This window comes from Cibotium barometz, chromosome 51, assembly GCF_041138505.1.
Source record: "Cibotium barometz isolate CiBa-2024 chromosome 51, ASM4113850v1, whole genome shotgun sequence".
In the NCBI taxonomy this organism is placed as follows: domain Eukaryota; kingdom Viridiplantae; phylum Streptophyta; class Polypodiopsida; order Cyatheales; family Cibotiaceae; genus Cibotium; species Cibotium barometz.
Genome location: NC_141096.1, coordinates 11594049 through 11615200, shown reverse-complemented (window position 1 = coordinate 11615200; position 21152 = coordinate 11594049). Strand labels below are relative to the sequence as shown.

Sequence of the window (21152 nt, the reverse complement as noted above, 5' to 3'; positions counted from 1 at the left end):
TGACGAAAATCCAAGAGGAGCAAGAATATTGAAATTTTTCATTATAGAAGAATCAGCAAATCTAGTATTCAAGAGCGATTCTTAACTTCATTGTAAAATTCCATTTGAAAATCAAGAGCTACAGCCAAGTCACTTCCAACAGCACATCTCTTAATCCTTACCCCGTAATACATATCACCTTTTAATTGCCTTACGCATTGTCCACAACCAACCATGCTGGCAACCAAATTCAGAAATGGATGGAAATCCATAACCATCATGACCTTGAAAATTCATATCTATATAGCATGAACCAGCTAAAAACTCCATATCTATATAGCATGAACCAGCTAAAAACTCCACATCTGAAAAGGTAATAGTAGAAGGTATCAAGCTTGGTATGCTTGTCACATCCACAAAACTTTTCTAAAACACTAGTGACAAATTAGCCAAGTGATCTAACACATCTGCCAAGAAATGTAACATGTATATAAACTTAAAGTTAGCAACTATCCTATACAATCTTTCATTCTCCTCTTTTAGGCATAGGAGAAGTGGCTCAAGTACTTCACATACTTTTACAAGAACTTTATGACGACTTAACCACCTTAGTTTATGGATTTTCTCCATCTTAAGGTGTGGACAGTCCGATTCTTCTTGAAATTGAGCTAACCTTGCTGAACATTTAGAGCTCTTCTAAAACAAAGCAGTAATCTTATTTAAGGTTGTATTCATAAAATTAGCATGCCGTGAGTTTTTTAATGCATCAGACACGCATAAATTTGTTCTATGAGTAACATAATGGATGGCAGTCATGAAAGGACTCCTCTTTTTCATCAAGGCAGCAAGACCATTTGTTACACATGTCATTACAAATGCTCCATCTGAACCAAAACTCACTAGTTTTGAACGATCAAGACCATATTCATTTGACAATCAAAACAAGGCAGTTTCTAATCCCTTTGCTAAACGATCCATGACCTCAAGCAAACCCAAAAAAGAAGTTTGCACATCATTCTCATGCACGTAGCTTGCATACACTATAAGATGCTCCATAATAGAAATATCTGTTGATTCATCAACCATGAATCCAAAGAAAGGAGAAGCCTTCACTTTTGGATGACAGATTGGCATATCGATTCACTAAATGAATGAGGCAAACAAGACTGCAGCCTTATCATTTTGATAAAGCTCTTTAGGAAGAGCTTGCACACCACACACAGACATTAGTCCAACAAGGTTTGAAAACTTGTTAAAAGCAAGATCCTCCTTGGCAATGTAGTAGGCTCATCGAAACAAATTTAAAACTCCCAAATCCACATCACCTTGTTGCCGCTTTATTCCTTCTTTCAAAGCATTTTTGCCATAGTTGGCAGAGTAAGCAGCCCATTTATGCTGGTGTGAAGAGGCATGCACTCTAATAGCACTTAGTTGTATATTCACTGATCCACATGTACCAAATTCACTTCTATATTTTCTCATTTTTTGACATATAGTGCAAAATATACGACCACATGCAGCATTAAAATATATGACCACATGCAGCATCAAAATGCGCCCAATCAACAGGTATATTCCATGCAAGCATTTTTAATTCTCTCTACCTCATACTCTTGGGTGTTACTAGAGACACTTTCAAAATCGTGCAAACTCGAATCTCTCTGCTTTCTAGCCTTCTTTTTAGATACGGCAGAACGTGTAAGGTTAGGTAACACTAACAAAGTTGATTGCTTATACGCTATTACTATAAAAAAAATAAACATTTTAATTTATAACATGATTTATGAACTGACTAACAAATATTTCACATTTATAAAAGTTTTCTTGAGTATGTCAAATCACTCTTTTTACACTTAAATAAATGAACTTTTTTAATATTTTAACTTTATTAAGATAAATCCCAAAAACTAATTTTTGGGTCAATGTTAATATTCAATCAAAAAAAGTATAATCAATAATACTATAATGTAAAAAGATCAAATAAATTAAAATCTAGAAAAATAATTTACATGGTATATAGTTTAAACAAGTAACTTACAAAGAAAAGAAAAAATAACCACTGGGATTTTAAGGTTAGAAAATTTATTCATAAACACAAAAACAAAAAACTAAACATGGTAGATAGATTAAACAAAAAACTTATGAAGAAAAAAAATATTAGCAATTAAGATTGATTGCATGAAGCTTGTACATTATTAAAAACTAGCTACAATTTCAAGGTTAAAAAATGGATTCACAAACACAAAAACAAAACTAAACAACTAGAATTTCACAATTAGGAAACTAATTCATGAACACAAAAACCCAAATAAATAAGCATAAACTATAGGGAACTCAATAAAATTCTTTATTTCAAATTAATTTGGAGATATTCACAGAAAAACCTACCAGAAAAAGACTTAGGGATTTATGGCCTTGCAAAGACTTGGGAATTATAGTCTTGCAAATTGGTGGCTATCTACTAGTTATGATCTTGCATATTTATCACCTTGTATATTGGGGGCTTGAATCTGCAAAATAAACAACACTGAGACAGCAAGCTATATTTTCTCTCTCGCTCTCTTTGGAATGCATACATACAAGCTGCAAATGTAGGACTGCTCATGGCCATGGCGCAATTTGTCCCATGGCAATAAGAGCCTCCCTTGCAAGGGAAAAAAAACACTCAGATAGCTAGCAACTCTCTCTCGCGCATGCATGCAGCTCTTCGAAGCACTTCCCGACAGGCACCAGAACAGGAACCCTAACAAAAACCGAGCATACGTGAGTGCACGACATCAATAAAGTGCATGGTAGACAAAGTACTGATAAAATCTAACAAAAATGTTAATACCCTTATAGCAGCGTATAACCAGCCATATTCTCTCCGATTAAAACACTTACATCGCTTACAAAAACCCCATATTTATCATTAAAAAATTTAACATTTTTAATATTAAACCTATAACAAATGTTGGAAAAAAGGCCTGGGCAGGCTAGGAGACATGTTGTCGATAGCCATGAAAACCTTTTAGACCATATTTTTTACAACCTTGTAGACCACATTGTTTACAGGTCTTTCAAAGGTACAACTTTAAACATGTATACACTTCATGCTTTAAAATTGTCTTAATTCATGTAATTAATCCTCTTTAACCTCCCCTGCTTGTAATTAAACCTCTCTCTCTCTCTCTCTCTCTCTCTCTCTCTCTCTCTCTCTCTCTCTCTCGCATGCCTGCATGCAGAGAGGTGTAAATGTAGGGCTGCTCATGGCCATGGACAACATTTATTCCATGGCCATGAGCAGCCCTACATTTACCTCTCTCTCTCTCTCTCTCTCTCTCTCTCAGGCATGCCTGCATGCAGAGAGGTGTAAATGCAGGCATGCCCGAGAGAGAGAGAGAGAGAGAGAGAGAGAGAGAGAGAGAGAGAGAGGTGTAAATGTAGGGCTGCTCATGGCCATGGACAACATTTATTCCATGGCTTTAAGAGCCTCCCTTGCCTTAAGAAGAAAAGGGCATAACACAAAAAAAAACACCCGGAGACAGACAGCAGCTTTCTCACTCTCTCTCGGCCATGCATGCACCCTCAATGCGCTTAACGAAAATCGCCAAAACATACACCCTAATACAAACCAAGCATACGTAAATGGCTGCTCCACAGGATACCACAGCTTTAAACATTAAAAATGATACAAACTAGAGGCCTCATACGAACAAGCATGTAATAATAACAAACAATTGAACGTAAAAGTAAAATCGTTACTGCTGGGGCAAGCAAACCATCATGAGATGGAGGAGCAGATGCAACCCTCACCCATTCAAAGGGCTTCTCCACAGCTCAATATTAAGAAATGGGGCTACGGATAGTAGGAAGGCCAGAAGGACCCAACATGTGGCAGGAAGATTCAGAGCGTTCAACAACAGAAACAATACAAACTTGAAAGCGAAATGCAAATAGGCATGTAAACGAAGGCATCAGGTTTTGCATCAATATAGGGCCAAGCTACAGCTCCCTCATGAGAGGAAGGAGCCGATTCAGCCTTGGCCCATTCACAGGATGGCACTGTGTTAAACAACAAAACCCAAAAATCCTAAAATAAAAATAGCCATATACGAAAGTAGCAATGTACAAACAAAAACATTATGGGGCCAAGCTGCCAAGCTGGTGGCTCCCACATGAGGAGCCTTGGCCGACACAGGAGGCTATCACCATAACATTCACAAATCAGCAAAACGTTCACAAAGGAGGCCACTACACTGGACTCGACTATGAGGCTTGAGCAAGGGAAAAAACGTACTAGAGTGAGTCTGCTGGCCTCAAGCAATTATAAATTTTACAATTACAAGTGAGCCCCAAATGTTTGCAAATTCATTATCATTGTTTGCGGGTTTTCTGTGAACTCAGTCCCTTGCGTTATTCTATGCTAAGAGAGATGATATTTAGCTGCATGCTCTCACTGATTCAGAATGGGCTAGATATTATAATATAGGAGTACCGCACTAGTGGTTTTTGCTTTATCTTGGTGATTCATGTATATTATGGCTCAACAAAGTGGCCACTTCGAGATGTGAAGCAGAGTACAGGAAAACTCTTGCAGTGTCTACAAAGTGTGTATGGGTAAGACACATTTTGGTACATTAGTCCTCCCCACCTCCATCTTCACTGATAGCCAGAGTGTGTATGGCTAAGATGCATTTTGGTACATTAGTCCTCCCCACCTCCATATTCACTGATAGCTAGAGTGCATTAGCCATGCAAGGAACCTAGTGTTTCATACTCACACAAAGTACATTGAGGTGCATTAGTCGCATAAAGCTATCTCTACACATGATAATGTTGTAGATATGTTCACGAATCCTCTCACAAGAGATTGGGGGTTGATTAGCCATATGATCTCTCTACATGCTCACATCATCACTATAAGGGAGATTTGTAGACATTCATATGGCAGTAATGATGTGTGGACGTAGACTAATAATGGGCTGGAGTACTTTTTTCCTCTTTAGGAGGTTTTTTTCTATGTGCATATGTACACACTCTTATAAGGGTGTGTAAGTGACCATTCATGTCACTTCACTTGTAGTTCACTCATTCTTGTCAATGTACTTTGAGTGTTGTGTGTCTCTCTATCTCTTCTTGCTTGTTGTATCTGTGTGTGTGTTGCTACCTTCGTCTATACTCCAACAAATAGCACGTACCAAAAGTTATTCGTCTTAACTGAGAAATTAGTAACACAACTCTATAATAGCATTTATGGATCTATTTACACTTAAGGTTTGAGAAGACATGTCCCTACAAATCTTGTTTATTCTCTTCTCTTCTCCTCTTCTTCTTTTGTCTTACGGAGTTAAGTAATGGACAGTGTGATGGATCATTGCTTTGCAACTACACTAGCCATTACAATCATGACTAGCACCTTACTCTATGAGTGTGCAACCGTATTTGTAAATTTATTAAATATGTTGAGTTTATCGAAGGAAATCATTGATGGTGATAATAATATCAAAGAAGCTCTTAACTTCATACTAACCTTGTAAGTTAGTGTGCGTGAATGCCCTTGAAATAAGGGGAGCAGTGTTCGAAAAAAACCGGGGTTTAGTGTAATTTGCACCTGCAACTTCTGAAAATTACCTTCAAATTTTTAACTTGAAGGTACAAAAACCTGCAAAATTTGGGAAATTTTAGAAGGAAAACCTCCAAAATTTGAGAAATTCTTCAATTAATAATTTCCCAAATTTCTAATGAAGGTTTTTAACTTTTTGGCAAAATTATTTTTTTCGAACACTGAAGGGGAGCCCTTGGATTTGATCGTGAGGGAGTAATGTGTGAACAATTTCTGGATCATGAGGAATTATGCCTCAACGGATTTGATACTGGGTTCTGCCGACGGATTCGACACCCTGAATGCTGAGCATTTTGTAACCGCCCACAACAGGATATGAATGCATTTACACATCACATCTCTGGCATCCGCCCAATTCTGACGGCGCCCACCATCGTGTGGGCTGCATGACATAATGTCTCATCGCTCATAAATTTACCTTTACCCATTCAAATCCGTTGGCCAGTATCAATATGGCCGCCCTTCGTTAAATACAGCACCATTCGACTTCAGTATCTTAGTAACATAGTTTTACGGTAAAACTAAATTTGGTGACTTTTTGTGTCATGGAAAAAATTTTTGCCTATATATATACATATGCATAACATCCTAGATACCATGATAAATATTTCCACTTTAATTTGTGGAATATTTTTGCAGATTTTATTGATAATGTGGAAGATAGATTATGTTTTAGTATAGGATGCCTTTGTGAACACACTTTCTATCAATTAGGGATATCTCTACTTTGTGACTACTCCAGGTACATGTGGGTGTATCTGTTGAAAGCAAAGTCGTAGGTTTTTACATGCTTTAGATACTTTTTTTCTATGGCTAAAAATCTATATGTGCCATTTAAAGTGGGCACCCTCCATCATAGCTATCAAGGGGGGAGTATATGTTAAAGGAGTTTCATGTATATATGGCTGAAAGAGGTATAAAACATCAATATACAATGCTTTATATACCTTAATACAATGGTGTAGAACTCTCATGGAGATGGCACATTTTGCATGGTTAAAGGCTAGGATTTACCTCATGTTTTTTGTTAGAGGTAGTTATGTGTGCCACTTATGTGCTAAATAGATGCCCTATCAAGGCTCTGCATAAAATTATCCCTTATGAAGCTTGGAATGGTAGGAAGTCCTCTACCGCTCATTAACATATTTGTTGTTGCCCTTTTGCCTGAGCAGCAATGCAATAAGCTAGATGATAAGATGCATTTTTATGCGATATAGATCAAAAGAAAGCAAAGGCTATAAACTTCACCATCCGGCCATAAGAGAGATTTTGGTGAGTAAAGATGTTGTCTTTGTTAAGAACTCAGCTCCACCCATGCTTTTATAATGCCGTCGAGTAGATATGTGTGGAAAAAATAAATGCTTAACAAGATGCCGCAAAAACCAACCCATACTGGCTAAAATTAGCTTGAATTTTAACCCACGAATCAACCTACTAATAATGCAATTTCAGATGATAGAGTGGATGACGAAAGGGCAGCCATACATGTTTTTAAAAGTATGTCAAAATAGGTGGTGCAGACATCATAGGACAACAAGTTAGCTACTCCTTCACCTAGTAAGACACGTGTGCAGGTTCTTATCATATATCTTATTCTTTTGTAGATCATGCTCTCGTTATGCAATGAAGAGGAACCTATTTCTTTAGCAGATTTGCCTTATAGGTGTTGCAAAAAGGAAAACCATGCATATTGCAAAAGTGGCACGTACCTTGATGGCTGAAAAGAATAAGCCACATTACTTTTGGGCAGAAGCAGTAGCAAACTACTGTGTACATTATGAACAGGACACCCACTACAGTTGTTCATGGTATGACTCCTGAACAGAAGTTTACAGGCATAAGACCAGATGTGTCTCACTTGAAAGTGTTTGGGTGTATTGCATATGTACATGTGCATATGTACATGTTCCTGATGAAGTGAGAACAAAGTTGGATCCAAAGGCAGAGAAATGCATCTTCATTGGTTATGCTGTGGAGCAAAGAGGTTATAGATGCTATAACCCTACCACTCGTGAGATGCGAGTAAGCAGAGATGTTGTCTTCAATGAGATGAGTAGCTGGTATGCACCAGTAGTGAAGGCAACAGAAGATGCAGATGTAAGAAGTGCTGATGTTGCATCATATGTAGAGCAGGTGCTGAGTGGACCTGGGGAGTCCTCGAGCATTGGATCCAATGTTAGCCCATGGTTAGGCAGGTTGAGGAATGATGCAGCTACACATGTATCACGGAAAGGGAAGGAAAAGGTAGATCAACCTTTTGTGCCTGTCAGCAAGTCACTCATCTGTGGATGGTGACTCTAGTGGCTCTGAGAAGAGCCTTGATGATGAGGAGCTTGGCATTCCGTTTGTGGTTACTCCTGGTGTAAGGAGAACCAGGGCTGTTTTGAGGACACCTGGCAGTGATCCAAGTGTACGCAGGTCTACGAGGGTTAGATACCCTGTTGACAAGTTAAGATATAATGGATATATAACCCATCATTATGCTTACATGGTAAAAGCAATACAGGATGTTGAGCCCACTTGCTTTGAGCAGGCAATTGGAAATAAGAAACGGGAAGATGCCATGGATGAGGAGATGGCAGCATTGGATGCAAAAGCAAAATGGGAGTTAGTGCCTTTGCCTAAGGAAAAGAAGGCAATTGGATGTAAGTGGGTGTATAAAGTCAAGCACAATGCTGATGGTTCAGTGAGCAGGTACAAGGCAAGATTGGTTGCCAAGGGCTATACGCAGACTTATGGCATAGACTATGAGGAGACTTTCAGTCTGGTTGCAAGAATCGTGAGAGTTGTCATTGCTATGGTTGCAACAACCAGCAAAGGGTTGGTCTCTACATCAAATGGATGTAAAGAATGCTTTCTTGCATGGTGATTTGCAAAAAGAAGTGTACATGATGCAACCACCAGGTTATGAGAGTGATACATATCCAGATTTTGTGTGTGTGCAGGTTATGCAAAGCCTTGTATGGCTTGAAGCAAGCACCCAGAGCATGGTCAAGCAAGATCTGTTACCATTGGATTTCAGATATCCAATGCAGATTTTTCACTATATATGAAAAAGACAGAGGGATCATGCTATTAGTCATCTATGTGGATGACTTGATTATCACTGGTGATAGTGATGTAGACATACATGATGTCAGGATGCTTTTGAAGCAGAAGTTTGAGATGAAGGATTTGGGTGAGCTGCGGTATTTCTTGGGCATAGAGGTGGTGAGATTACCTCATGGCATTTTGCTATTGTAGAGGCAATATGGCTTGAACATGTTGTCCAAGTATGGTATGACAGGCTATAAGCCTATTTCAGTGCCATTGGAGCAGAACACAAAGCTTTCCGCAAATACATGTGTGCTTTTGGAGGACCCCACTACATATACAGGCACATTGTGGTGGGTAATTTGATCTACATGACCATTACAAGAAGGCCAGACTTGAGCTATGTTGTTGGACTTGTGAGTCAGTTTATGTAGGTTGGATGCGGCTAGATGGATCCTTAGGTACGTAAAGTCCACAGTTGATTATGGACTTTTCTATAAGACTGGTACAGAGATACATTTGCATGGGTACACAGATGTTGATTGGGATGGTAGTATTGCAGACAGAAGATCTACCAGTGGTTTTATGTTCTCATTTGGAAGTGCAGCTGTGAGTTGGAGCAGTAAGAAGCAGTCAACAGTTGCCTTGTTGAGTACAGGGGTGCTGCTGTTGGCAACTTGTGAGGTAGCTTGGTTTCAGAGGCTAATTGGTGACATAGGAGAGCCCGTGGGGATAGGGCAATTGTCATATAGTGTAACAACATGAGCAGCATACAGTTGGCCCTAGTAACCCAGTATATCATGCTAGAATGAAGCACATTGAGGTGCATTATCACTTTGTGAGGGAGAAGGTTCTAGCAGGAGATGTAGATCTGATATATGTCAGCACAGAGGATCAGGTGACTGACATCTTCACGAAGGCATTGGGCACAGAGAAGCTTCACAGGTTTAGGAGCTTACTTGGAGTGCAGTGTGTGAAGTTGAGCTTGAGGGGGAGTGTTGAGATATCGAGCTCAACTAGTGCTATGCGGCGGACATTGATGACCTGCCTGGGTGATAGCTTCCACATCTGCACCACTGGCATGGTTAGTGAGATTATGGGTGATGTGGGATGACAGGCTGTGTGACAGCCATTTTGGATTATTAGAGACTGGCATAGTTATAGTGCCATCTCATTTAGTCGGGTTCACATTATAGATCGATCCTTGTATGTTGTAGTAGTTGAGTACTAACCCATATAGTGTGTACTCTTATCTTTATGTTATGTTGGTTGAGTAGAGAAGAAGAAGATAGAAGAAAATTCAGCTATCCATCTCTCTCTTGTGTCTTGCTTTCTTGTGTGTGTGTGTTTGCTTGCTAGGGCTTGAAGATCTCCCTCTCCCCCACATTCTCTTTATAAAGTATGTAGATTAAAAAAGCCTTTATATGGCCTTAACTTAGATTCCGATAGCATGGTATGAGAAGATAAACATATACTTGGTTTTGCAACAGTCCAATTGAGAGTACCCTCTATCTAAAGAATGTAAAGAGGAGGTTATCATTTTGATATGTTTGATGACATGCTACTTATAGACTCTAATGAGGAGACAATCTCAGCCTTCAAGGCCGGATTACATGTGTCATTTGAGATGACATATTTGGGCTTGTTACATTATTATTTAGGCATACATTTTATGCAGTGTGATAAAGGTATTGTGATGTTATAATTAAAGCTTATACAAAGACTGCTTACATGGTTTACTTTTGAAGACTATAAGCCTATTTTAAGGGACTAGGTTCTAGGTGAACCATTTAATGGATCACTTTATCAACAGGCTATTGGGAGTCTCATTTATCTATGTACTATGAGGCTAGAAATTTAGTTTAAGGTCTCCCATTGGTGTAGGTTTATACACAATCCCGAAAGTAAGCAAGTATTCCAATACTTACATGGCACTCAGTCCCTTACATTATTCTAGTGATATGCAGCTACATGCTTTTAGTGATTCTGATTGGGCTAGATACGAGTGTCCCACTAGTGGCTTTTGCTTCATCTTGGTGATTCATGTATATCATGGCTCAACATTATGGCCACTTCGAGCTGTGAAGCTAATTATAGGGAAACTCTTATAGCGTCTACATAGTGCGTATGGCTAAGACAGATTTTTTGTACATTAGTACCCACCTCCATCTTCACTGATAGCCAGAGTGTATTAGCCGTGCAAGGAACCCAATGTTTCATATTCTCACAAAGTACATTGAGGTGCATTAGTCACACAAAGCGCATTGAGTGCATTAGCCATTTGTGAGGAACCCAGTGTTTCATACTTACACAAAGTACATTGAGGTGCATTATCAATATGTTATTATAGGAGAGATTAGCATGGCTTATATCTCTACACATGATAATGTGGCAGATATGTTCACGAAGACTATCTCACAAGATAAGTTTGAAGATTTTTACAAAGCTTTGGGCTTGTTGTTATTCGGGGGTTGATCAACCATATGATCTCTCTACATGCTCACATCATCATTACAATGGAGATTTGTAGACATTTATATGGTAATGATGTGTGGGCGTAGACTAATATTAGGTTGGAATACTTTTTCCCTCTTTAGGAGGTTTTTTCCCATGTGCATATGTATACACTCTTATAAGTGTGTGTAAGTGACATTATCATATGTCACTTCACTTATACTTCACTCATTCTTGTCAATGAACTTTGAGTGTTGTGCTTCTCTCTATCTCTTCTTGCTTGTTGTATCTATGTGTGTGTGTGTTGCTACCTTCATCTATACTCTAATAAATAGCAAGTGCCAAAAGTTATTCGTCTTAACTGAGAAATCGATAACACAACTCTATAATAGCATTTATGGATCTATTTACACTTTAGGTTTGAGAAGGCATGTCACTACAACTCTTATTTATCCTCTTCTCTTCTCCTCTTCTTCTTTTTATGTTGTGGAGCTAAGTAATGGATGGTGATGGAGTCATTGCTTTGCAATTACATTAGCCATTACAATCACGACTTGCACCTTACTCTACGTTTGAGGATTAATCCAGAGTTGGTCAAAAATCAAGTGGGGCTCTTCTCCATGTGCAGCGTGATCGTTTTCTATCCAGGAAGACTGACGTCTAAGGTCAAGCTAGGTAGGTGGTTTTATAAGAAAATGTTTTGCATGATAATGTAGTATCCAAAGTCTTCACCTAGGTAAAGGGTTTTTCTCAATGTTTTTTTTGTTAAAGGACAGTCGGTGATAGAGCTGTTTACCAAAGGTCCCCTCGTCTTGGGTCAACGGTTAATGCATGTGTTTCCTTTTGATCCTCTTTGATATTAACAAGAGTATTCAAAATCCTTGTCCTGTATGGATTGAAATTGTAGGGCCCCCCCATGGCTTAGACCGGCTATGCGAGATATTGTTCACTCTCTGGGTCCGGTGTGCTGTATTTGCCAAATGACGAGATGGGTGGTAGACAATCCAATAGCGTTTGTATTTCCTGGAACATTACCAAAGAGATGCCTAACCCGATAGAAGTGGACTTGGGTGATTGGAGTATTTTAGAGCTAGGTCTTAAATTTGGAGCTTTCTCATGGGCCTTCTTTAAATGTGGAGGGTTTGGTCATATAGCAAAAAATTATCCTGAATAGCCTTTGGTTAAAGGGGAAGGGGAAAAGGAGGGAAAAAAAAGAAGTGGGAAAATTTATGGAATCAGCCTAGCTAGAGGATGGAGACTAAGGATGGAGACTAAGGGAAAGGAAAAGATGAGGGAGTATGGTGAGGGTCTATTGGAAGGAGAATGGGTCAGGGTAAAAGGGAAATCTAGTGTAAGACTGAGGCTAGGAAAATTTAGCTTAATCAGGGGGTAGAAGGTAAGAATAACAAATCCGAAGGCAGTCTGAGTCGTCCCATAGTGTATTCTAATCCTTATAGCCCCTTAAAGGAGAGTGATAGTCACCCTACCTCGGAACAAAGATTTGATCTCATATTAGAAGAGGCTTGGAAGGGGTATAGAAGAAGATGTAGCACTAAGAGATGAGGATGAGGTTGATATGGTCCCAGAAACTGCATCATCGTATAAACACACTGAATTTTTTGGGTGCATGTGGATTGTAAAAGGGATAAAGGATAAAAAAAGAATGCTTCTTTTTGGGGGTTAGTTAAGCAATGGGGATACTTAGTTTTACGGCTATACAGGTGCATAATCTTTTTGGGAATATAGCTAGAAAGGATAGATTCAGAGATTGGACGATAATGTATGGGGAGTAAGTGCGGGGTATAGCAAGGTTATGACTATAGTGAGGAATGATTTCAACCCAAGCATAATAGCTAATCACCCTAATGGTAGGATTCTTGTGGTATAAGTTTTGGTGAGAGGAGAAAGAAATTGGCTCATTAATGTCTATGCAGCTCATAATCATAAAATCAAGAGTGAGATGTGGAATTGGATTGCCAATCTAAATATTCTCAGTAGTATCTTGGGAGATTTCAATATGGTTGAAAGGTTAGTGGATAGATGTGGTGGAAGCACTATCCTTATAGGTAAGGAAAAAGGCAAATGGGTGGAGTTAAGAAGGGATCTGGGTCTGATAGACAGCTGGCACTTGGGGATAACCCAGGTCATACATACTTTAGTTTACAATATACTTTTTCGTCCTCTAGAATTGATAGGGTGTTCTTTAGTCAACCAGCATCATGGGTTCCTCACACCTTGGAGGTATCTATTGACTACAGCTTTGCTATATCGGATCATATGCCTTTGAAATAGTGCTGGACTATCAATGATGGGGATAAGCTTGATCTGTCCCAGTATCCTACAAGGAAGCTGAGAGTTAAAAATCTTCTCCTCAAGGATGCTCTATATGTGGAATATATAGAGGAAGCTATTGGAAGGTTGAAAAGAAGAGGGGTGTCAGAGGGTGCATGGAGGCAATTTGCCAATGAAATGCAAGGGATTATTAGAGCTATAGGTAAATTGAGAGCAGAAGAAAGGAGGAGTGAAAGAAGGAAGTGGGCAACACAACTGGAGAGATTACAGATTAAAAGACAGACTGGTGGTCTAAATGTTGAGGAAACCAACTTGTACTTCAAATGTAAATCTGGTTTAAAAGGTGAGCATGATAGATGTGATAGAGAGGAGGAAAATTGGGCCAAATGGAAAATTTTCAATAATAAAAGAAAACCAGAGAGCAGTCTTTTTAAACTTTCTAAAAGGGGAATTAATAGAGAGGTGGTGGGAAATATTCTGGATGAGGAAGGGCAACCTTTAGATGACATGAAAGTAATGGCTAGGAAATGGGTAGATTTTTTGGGCTCTCACTAAAAGCTTGAAGGAGGATTGCTCCCTGAGGAGGTTTCAAGTTGAAGATAGATTGTTGGGGTTAATCAATCAAAGTGTGGATCCAAACAAGGCTAGATGGTTAGAAAGGGATGTGGATGTTGAGGAATGCTAGGTTGCTCTCTTGAAATTGGGAAGGTACAAAGCCCCTGGTTGGGATGGTCTTTCTACAGAATTCTTCATTGCCTTTTGGCCTTCTTTGAAAGATATTGCGGGGGAAGTATGTAGGAAAGCCTTCAATACTGGCAGCATGGATAAAGAATTTAAAGAAGGCCTTGTGAAATTAACTCCAAAACAAGCTGCCTGACAGATTTGGACATTGGAGACCCATTACTCTCTTGACTATGGTTTATAAGATTTTGGCCAAGGTGATTGCTCTCACGAACACTCCAGTTTTGCAAGAAGTTGATTCTAAGAAGCAGCATGGGTTCATTAAGGGTAGATCAATTTATGATGATAACGTCTTTGCAGCTATGTTAGGAAGAGATGTGGCTCTTAAAACTCAACAAAAATGCATCATGCTACAACTTGATCTAGAAAAGGCTTATGATAGGGTTCATTGGTCCTTTGTAGCAAGAGTTATGGAGAGGTTTGGATTTGGGACTAAAATGGCAACATGTATATATACTTTGTCTTGGGGAGGGTACTCCAATGTGTTACTTAATGGGAGAGTGGTGGGAGGGTTTGAGATTAATAGATCTGTAAGACAAGGTTATCATGTGGCTCCCCTTCTTTTTGCTATTGCTTCTCATCCCTTAGTGGTGTCACTTGAGAATGCATGTAGAGATGACAAAATCACTATTCAAGAAGGCAATCTTAATATCCAAATGATATACATTCCAACCATGCTACGCTCGCAATGCTAATGCAATAGTACACCTAATCATAGTCATATGTGAGACGTGGTGGTACCAGGTCTCATTATATCTATGTCCTTCTCATGAGTATAAGCTTTTGCAAACAAGCCTTGTCTTGTAAGCAATCACAACGCTACCATTAGCTTTACACTTAAGCTTATAAACCCACTTCATAAGGCAAATCTACTAAATACCAAATGTCAATTTTGTGGATTTGCATCCAATGGTCATTTTCATGTGCTTCCTCAAGGGAAACAAGCTCCTCTTCATTACATAATAAGAGCGTGATCCACAAAAAATAAAGATACATGATGAGAACTTGCACGTGTTCTACGAGGTAAAGGAGTAGCTAATTTATTGTCTTGTAAATGTCTGCAGAGCACCCATTTGGCATAATCTTGGACACATATATGTGGCTACCTTTTCTTATCTACATCATCCAGAATTTCCTCATTAATAGGCTGGTTCGTGGGCTGAAATTCAAGCTCATTTTCAGTCGGTAGTATGGGTTAATTTGTAGCACCTTGTTGAGCATTTATTTTTTTCAGATATGGCTACACAGCATTATACAAAGGTAACAATGTATCAAAGATGTTATATAAGCATACAGTTAGTTATTTTTTTAGATAAAATCATGGGTTAAGTTGAGTTCTTAACAAAGACAACATCTCTACTTACCAAAATCCGCTTTATGGCTGGATGGTAGAGTTTGTAGCCTTTGCTTTCTTCTGAGCTGTATCCCACGAAATTGCATTTTTCCACCTTATAATCTAACTTATTGTGTTGCTACTACTCAGGCACAAGAGCATAAGAAAGATATCCAAAATATGCAAATGAGCCACAGAGAATTTCCTACCATTCTAAGCTTCATAAGGGACAATTTTTTGCAAGGCCTTTTGATAGGGCATTTGTTTAGCACATAAATGGCACACATAACTATCTCTAACCAAAAGACATGAGGCAAATCCTAGCCTTTAACCATGCAATGTGCCATATCCATGAGATATCTATTCTTCCTCTCAGTCACACCATTTTGCCAAGGTATGTAAGGCATCGTATATTGATGTTTTATGCCTCTTTCATATACATGAAACTCCTTTAACATATACTCCCACCCTCAATAGATACGAAGGGTCTAAAGCATGTAAGAACCTATGACTTTTCTTTCAAGAGATGCACCCACGTGTGCCTAGAGTGGTCACAAAGTAGAGATATCCCATCGATGGTGTCCTCATAGGACCACATACATCATTAAGTCGTAATTTCTAGGATAGCCTTTATTGATCCATCTTTCAAGAATATGATTCCCATTGCATCTTGCCCAAAATGCATTCCTCACATACATGTGTTGACAGGGGCCTCAAGCTTTGGCAACTCTAACACCATCTCTTGCCTTTTAAGACATAACAAACTACCAAAAATCAAGTGACTAAAGCCGACATGCCATCGCTCCACATCACTTGTAGCACATGTGGTAATAATTGAACAAACACTATGTGCCAATCTCTCATACTTGTCCAACCTATAAAGCCCATGGCTTCACATCACTCATAGCACATGTGGTAGTAAACTGAACAAGCACTATGTTCCAATCTCTCATACCCACCCAACTTGTAAAGCACATGTCTTAGAGTACTGGATAATACCACAGTGATATCTCCATCACTCTAGTCATGAATTGTACACCTATCATCAACAAATAAGACCACTAGCCCTAGCAATGGCAGGACTGACAACAAGTTCCTTTTAATGCTTGGCACAAACAAGCATTAGGGCCAAAAACCTTAAAAAAGGGTCGCATTTTGATCACTTGTACCAGATTTGGATTAAGCTTTGGACCAATAGAAATGTGACATTCAACCATAAATATGACATTGGGTGTCATATCCACTTTTTACTAACTTCACTAATTTTGGCTATTTTAATGGGTTATCACCACTTTAATGTGATATGGCGTGGCTATTTCAACGTCTCTTTAGTGGGTTTCAACTTCAAGGGCATGTCCTCATGTGCCAAATGTCAGTACTTCAAAAAGTAAAAATTTAAAATTTAGGTTCCCCCCAAAATCAGTAAACAAACCACGATAAAGTGGAAAGGAAAAGACATAAACTCAACTATGAGAAAGGGACCCATACTGTGTTTCCATTGTAATGGATCTCATCGAGTAGTGAACTGTGCTCTAAAAAATGCGGCTAATGCTGGCCAAACTCAGACTATCCCAGCGTAGACCAACGCCATATGCCAACACTTTCATTTGTTAAGTGTGGTGTTGATAATTTGATCAAAGACTACCCATATAGCGTCAATGGCTCTAGTTCTACTTTTAACCATTCCACCATCATCAGGACTATAAGTGAATAGCTTGGAAACATCATGCCACTGAATGTCCTGACACGCGCCCAAGCGAAATAAGTGGACAAAGGGGAGGTGTTACAACCTCAACCTTTAAGAACGGGAAGAAGGAGAAGAGTGACAACGGTGGGCAAGGGCGATACCATGGTCATAATTCAGGATGGATCCGAGGAAGATACCATTGACAATGGTATCCCCCAATCAAAGGAAGGAGATGATCAAGTGCCGAAACCAGATGAGCAGCCAAAAGAGAGACCAGCAACCCCCAAAGGTGTTGGAGCACCTGTCCTTCTATACTACATATATTGTAAAACCTTTGACCATGATACTAAAAAGTGTCCCGCTTCATCCGCAATGGACTCAAAACCTCCATCTTCCGTGCACCAAATAGAAACAGTCCAAAGGGTAGAAACTGCTCAGGAAGCATTTAATCGAACACTTCAGTGTTTCTATTGTCGTGGACCTCACAAGGTGGCAGACTGCACAGTTTGGAATACTTCCATGTCCATAGCCACTGACACCTTGCGACCAATGTGTGAAGGACGTGGCATTGATCACATGTTCCAAGATTTCCCAAGACAAGTTGCTTCAATGTAACTTTTCTCACAAAATAAAACTCTTAATATCTTAAGTGTACAAAATGGGCAACTGGCCATGGTACCCTTGAATGTGCTTAAACTCTTAAGTGTACAAAATGGACAACTGGCCACGGTACCCTTGAATGTGCTTACACGCTTGAAAGGCAAGGCACAACAAACAGTTAAAAGGAAAGCAAAAGACAATACCTCAACATGGGTAGAAGAACAAGCCTTAAAACAGAACCCAAAAGGAGTAAAAACTTCTAAAAAACCAAGAAAAACAAAGAACAACAAACTGTCAAAACCAAGGTCGAATTAAAAGACAAGGAAAAGGACCCTGTAGTCAACATAAACCCAAAAAGGGACATAAACACGAAAGAGCCAAAAGCTATACATGATGCAGAAGCATCCACCTCAAAGACCACTACACAAACCTCAACACCCATATGTGCGACACAGAATACAAAAACCCAAAAGAAAATTCGATCTCGTCGCATGGGTAAATATAATGAAAAACTGACAAACCAAAAAAGTCAGAGAATGAAACAAGTTCTAGTACATCACTATGAGGATGAAACAAGTTCTTACTCTTCGCTCAATGCACCACATAGACCAATCAAGAAACTAGAACCCACCCAACCCCCCCAAATAGATAATGATAATCACATGACATATGCAAAACGCAAAAAGCAAGCTCAAGAGAGCATGCTTAGCTTGGTTGAATGTTTTATAGGATCACTGGTTGTGATTGAGCCTCATAATGCCAATCTTAAAAGAGTAACCAAGATACAAAGCCTAGAAGAGTACCACTTCCCCTTTCAAGAGGAAGACATACTCCCTACAGAAGAGTCATTTGAAACAGACTATACGAACTATACACTTGAGAAAGCATGTGAGGAATTCGATAATTCCCTTATAAGATTAAAACAGTCTCTCAAAACCTCATTCGGAGGAATGCTCTTCTCTCATAATAAAGCTACCATCACATCGACACTTGCACCTTTAATGGCTCAACCTAAGTTAACCTAAGTTATACAAGGACATAATGAACTCCATAAAACAGGACTGTGAGGATTCATAGGTTTCCAAACAGCCCTCATTAAGAATTGTCAGAGGGCCAAGTGTGCCAGTGTATGCATTGGGTACTCTTGAAAAAGCTGAGACCCAAACACAGGATAAAAGTGAATGGGAATATGAAACAAAAACAAGATCTGAAGCTGAAATAATAACCAAAACACCCATGGTTCCTTTGGAAGATTCTATCATGGTATGGTTGGATTTCCCTACATGCAAAATGATGTTAAGTGCAAACACGCATTGATTAGCCCTCGAGCTAGTTATAACATTGTGACAATAGACATTTGGGTGTCATCAAAACATTGAAGTTCCAGGTTACTTTAGATACACTACTCAAACAATCGATGGCGATATGGAATTTACATTCCATGCTACCCTAGATTCCCTTAAGTATGATGTCGTCCTTGGTGGAGCTTGGATAGGTGAATCGTTGTATTCACTAGATGAATCCATGCAAATAGTCTACCTTGAACACTCCTGCAAGCACTGTAAAATTGCTATTACGAGAGGAAGAAACCTTGCACGATTTGGAACTTTAAACATATCTTACAGAAAAGATCCCTAGGATTTTGGTTGGAATGGAAATTTCAAATAAAATCACCACAGCTCAAGCACAGCTTTATCCAACACACGAAAACACAATCTCATGACTCTCGAGCTATGGGATTTGTTAGGTCAACCAACACTCACGGCACATCCTGAAAGGATTACCTTTACACAAAACTTGAACATGCCATGTTTGGGACTTTGAATATATAATGTATATTGAAACTAACCCTCTCACTTGCAAGTTTTTTGTGGCTGAGTATGTGTTGGAAGCAGATTTGATCTTAGGGCATAAATGGACTGTTGCTGCCCAAGCACCACTGTGCTTTGCTAGTGATAGAGTCATAATGATGGTCAACGATAAAAAGTTGACAATACCATACTGCCAGGAAGAGGATCTAACTTTAATGGATATCTATGATGCTGAATGCAAAAGGATACAAGACTCTTCCACAAAAGCCCCTCTACACAATGACCTACCATCTGCATCAACAACCAACTCCTATAAAGCCTCTACTCCTTCAAGTTCAATGCCAAAACCTCGCAATCAGCAGCAGCTATTCCTGAAGAAGTTCTCAGAGCCCAAAACCATCTATCTCTAACAGGAAACTCAAAGGAAAGGCCCCGGATCTTATGCATCTTCATCAACAAACCTCATCAAAGGAGACAACCACATGCTCAAAGGCCTCGTCATCATCAACAACCACTCCACAAGAGACTCAACAACCACTCCACAAGAGACTCTAACCTCATCATCATCAACAATGCCCATGAGTCTCAAACCTGTAGCCTCAGCACCAACCAGAGTTAAGGAGGGCCCCAAACCTTCCACATCAACCCTAAAGAAAACTCTACCAAGACTCCCATAATTACGATATCTTAATAGTATAAAAATATGGGTGGAGAAGCAGCTACTTGTAGCTCAAGGCTACTATGAAGGTACCAATCAAATTTGAGTGCCTCGACAGTCAAAACCTCTTCCTCAACGCAACACTCAAAAGCCAAGGAAAAAGAAAAGTACTCCACAACACCGTCCACAAAAGCCTATGCAAGTTCCTCAAAGAACTCCACCAATGCAACAAGTATGGGTACCAAAAACACTGCTGTAAGCACAAGGGTACTACCAAAGAAATACCAAAGCTTGGGTCCCCAAGCGTATAACAAAGTCCCCTAAGCTTGCACAAAGAAAAAAGCCTCAACACCAAGCACATCGGCCACCAAATTACAGTGTTCATCAAAGATGGGTGCCTGTGCATATACTTCAACAACAAGGATACTATGATGGTAATTCCATTATATGGTTGCCAAAATCGAACAATGTGAAGAAAACCTCACCATCGACTTCAACCCCAACAACTTCACCCAACCCCAACAACTTCACCTAAAGTTCGACAAGAATGGAGGCCCAAACAACAACAAGCAAATCACTCAACCAGTCTCGTACATTCAACACCAACACAAGAGCTTCTGTGTTCAAGCAAACAATCAACAGTCTTCCCTACTGTCTCAACATCATTTCAGCAACAAATTCAAGAATCAATACTTAGGAGCACATTAAGAACAAAATAACAATGCACTTGTCACTCCTTTGGAAGTGAGAAATGAGCGCACAAGAAGCTGTTGCTTGCAAATCATGACCTAGATGACCTAGAAAATAATTATATATATAAAAAACCTCGAGGTTAAAAATCAAATGTAACCTTGTCGATGATTGTCAAAAACAAAGTGAGCAAAAAAAAAGGCTCACACATATAAAAATGCAATCATTCACAAAAAAACCCCACCCCCACCCCGTTAGGAATTCCCAAT

General features: G+C 39.3%; 1 pseudogene; it reads right to left on the bottom strand.

The window, feature by feature from the left end:
• Positions 1-424: 424 nt before the first annotated feature.
• Positions 425-1461, bottom strand: LOC147609322 (uncharacterized; annotated as a pseudogene).
• Between the last annotated feature and the right edge of the window lie 19691 nt (positions 1462-21152).